The following is a 3,941-nucleotide window of genomic DNA, read 5'->3' as shown; positions in this document are numbered from 1 at the left end:
TTTCTTCTGTTTAAATCACAGAATTGTAGAAAATAGAAAAAGGTCCTGATGTGTGTAATTTTCTCCTATCATGCTGCAGACATGAAGAGCATGAACAGCATGTGAATAATTACTGTCTGGCTTTAGGAAATTCATGATGCAGCAATTTATTGTGCTAAAGTAACGATGGTGGTCTCATTAGCAGATAAGAGGGAAGGAAACATGACCTATAGGGAGAGAAGCAGAGTTATTTATCCTTAGAACCCACATGGACAACTTTGAAAAGAGAGTAATAGTTTCCCTTTCTGAATTACAGCTAAGGGGGCACCAAGAGAGAAAGTTGGTGTATGATCTCCATTTTAAGTCATATTCAGGGTAGATCCATTTTGCAAGATAAGTATTTATTTCAAGGGGTCTACACTGAGCATGACACAGCAGGATATTGCCTGGTAAATTGCAATGTTAATCTAGTGTCCATTTTAACATACAGTCATTTGTGCTTGCTTATCAATTGGGCTAAATGTTTTAAATAAACAGGAATTTTTGAGTTAGGTCAACATGCTTGACCCATAGAAAAGAAGAACTTGAAGTATAATACACAATGGACAAAGTACCCTAAAGATTAAAAATATTTTATTTACATTTTTATATATACAATTTTTACACATTAGTTTAAAAACAGAATAGAGTACATATGCATCACTGAACATAATGCATTCACAGCATGAGAGAAGTTAATGTTTGGAAACAGGTGGGAAGAAAAAATGTTTTTAGAAAGTTAAAAAGGACAGATCACAGAATTTCATAGCAGCTCTGGGAACGTTCCTGGAAAAAGTACCCCAACACGCACATTTGAGTTTGTGTATATGTTTGAACAAAGTACTTCCATTTGATTCAGCACAGTTAGAAGATAGCTTTCCAAGTTAACTTGTCAAGACCGTTGTTCATGAAACCTCTGCCAACTCATTCAGAACAACAGTAAAGCAACAGTAGAATTTATGCCATATAGGGATATGCCACTGCAGCCCAGTAACCTTTTCACCAGGAATGCAGAAAACCTGTGGCTCTCCACATGCTGTTAAGATGCCCAATCTCCATCAGCCCCAGCCATCACATTTTAATGATCAGGGTTTGTGGGAGTTGTGCTTCAACAACATTTGCAGACCCGTAGTTTGCTTTATACTAGTACTCTTTTCCAGACTTCCAGTGGCATTAATATTAATAGTAAAGATTACCAGTTATTGAGATTACAACTGGAATCCTGATCCTAACTCAATACTATAATTTTGAAAAGTCCACCAAAGCAATCCAGAATTATTAATCCAGATTTCTGTCTGTTTTTCTCTTTGCTACACTATTTGGAACAAAAACTGCCACTGATAAGAGATCACACTATACGAAAACTAAGATTTTCAATCCCTATCACTTTAATGATACAGTACATATTGTTTTACAGAGACATAAGCTCACCCTTAATTGGCTTTTACAGTTTACACCATGTATGTGCAATCTTGATGCTACACTGCCCATTCTCCAGTTCAGAATTCACAATGTTTGTTCTCTCCAGAATAAAAGTTTTCTGAACATTAGCAAGTTCTGTGACCAGGATTTAATAAGAAGAAAGTATTTCTCCCTTTAACTGTTATGAAACAAGCAAAAAGACTTAACAATGATGGAGTTCTACAGTATCATCCCAATTATTGTTTTTTAAGTTGGACCCCATCCGCATGGTTTCTAAATGACTTAGTTTCTAGCAGTGACTAATGGCTTAAGCAGCCAATCAGAAGCCATGGAAGCTGCGCCGGATGTTTGGCTTCCAAGGCAAAGTTCGCAAACTGGAACACCTACTTCCGGGTTTGTGGCGTTCAAGTTCCAAGTTCAAAAACCAAGGTACGACTGTATAATGCAGTATACTTAAGCTCATGTTAAATTCCTTTCAGAACCTGAGGGCTTAAGTATGTGTTGGGTTGTGGTTACTGCCTGTATGGAGTTTTTATGTTTCATGCCCCTTGTTTTGGCACCAGTTAAACAGGTAGCTAAAGCATCAGTACAAATGAAAACCATTGGGCTTAAAGTATTGAGCCTTTTATTATGAGCCTAGACTAGTCTGCCTAGTACTTGACACATTCTAGTCCGTAATAGGAAATGTGTTGAGAATCAAAGGAAAAAGATGCAAGTACCTGATGCCAGAGAACTAGAATTTTGAACTAAAGAAAAGTTGGTGCATCCTTTTCTCTTATATTAAGCAAACAAACTCAAGTAATGCACAGAAGTTCTAAGAACATACTATTTGTTTCTGGCATCATAGGCAAAGTCAAGATACTAGGCTAAATATCACTGACACAAACTCCAAGTTGACAAATATTTCTTAACCTTATACAAGAGAAAAGAATACCACCCTTTAGATTTGAAACTGGCTTGATTTTGCTAGATGCTTGGTTTTGGTTTTTCAAACCTGGTACATGGGGCGATGATAATAAAAACAAACACATACAATTAAAAAAATCCAGTGTAAACAAGATAGGAATTGAATAAAATAAGGCTGCAATTTCATGCAGACTTACTTGAGGTTAAGCCCCAATTCATTGGGGCTTCCAATAAAACATGTACGGAATTGGGCTTCTTAAACAGTTGCATTGGGATGGAATGAAGAATAAAGGGTTCATAACCACAAGCACTAGAGATTTCTAAACAGATTAAAATATTTTTACACAGTCTTATCATTCCATTCTTGACTTGCCGTAATTAATTCTCCAATACTTTACATTTGGTGAATCATTTCAGACCTAACTTCCTTTTATGCTGAAAGCAACAATGAAAACCAAATACCTAGTTCAAGTCAGAAGCTGAGAAGTGGCACAAATGCAAAGCAATGACTTCTAAATCTGCACATTTGGTCTTCGTCAAAGGTTGAGAAACCCGGGTAAATCATTTTTTAAAAGCTTATTTGACACCCAGGCTGATTCAGATGCACAGCAGAGTACATGGTATAATCCGTTTCATTATACACGATTGTGTGTTTGAAAACACTCTCACAACAAAGTGCCCGTGTTTACTCTTGCATGTGCAGAGATATTTTGGCCCATTTTACACATAATGCTAAATCACTGTTTAGTGTTGCATGCATGAGCAGCAGTGAGCCTTGGACGCCCTTCAATGGAAACATATTTTAAAGGTATTAGTTCTCTGTTCCAGGAACACTGGTATTTTTTTTTAAAGGATTATAAACATGGGTTGATCTTGACTTTATTGAACAAACCATAGATCAAGCAAACCAGATTTCCCCCAAGTTCAGTGAGGAACTTGGGTTCATTTAAAACCAGAAGTGAAAGCTTTTGATTTCACTGGTCATGTTAAAGATAAGATGATAGGCGAAGAATACATGTGAGGCCATGGCTTATATGGGGGGGGGGTGTTTAGGAGAGAAGGGTTGGGCTATAACTTCTTCCCATATGTGCTTGTTTTGTATGCACAGGGAGACACATCATGTGAGATTGTGCAGCTTAGATCTTGATCCATGTGTCAGGAAAAAAGACAGAAAAATGTTAAAACATTTTTGGGTAGACGTTTACATGTTTGATGCAGAATAGTAACACCAATTTGGGGCCTGGGTAATCCAGGAGCTGAAACACGACACAGTCAAATGTGTCCGTTGTGGAGGTTTCTAGCATGCATAAGCTTCAACTCCCAGAATACAAAATGAACTACATGTTCTACAGTGATTTCCAGTTCATGATACTGGAACAAAATGGTACACTTAATTCCTCCATGTTTTGCACAAACAGTTGGACTTGCATTTCTTCTGAAGCCACATTTTAGCAGTTTGCCAAGCATCAGTGAGCCTTACATTGCCCAGGCAAGATTGGCTCATCTCCATATTCCACAGGCAGCTACTGGAACTTAAGTATTTCAGCTCAGAACTCTGTTCAGATTTATTTTCGGTGATACGCAGATAGTTGTCT

This window comes from Podarcis raffonei, chromosome 4, assembly GCF_027172205.1.
Source record: "Podarcis raffonei isolate rPodRaf1 chromosome 4, rPodRaf1.pri, whole genome shotgun sequence".
Lineage (NCBI taxonomy): Eukaryota > Metazoa > Chordata > Lepidosauria > Squamata > Lacertidae > Podarcis > Podarcis raffonei.
Note: the sequence above shows the minus strand (reverse complement) of the source record.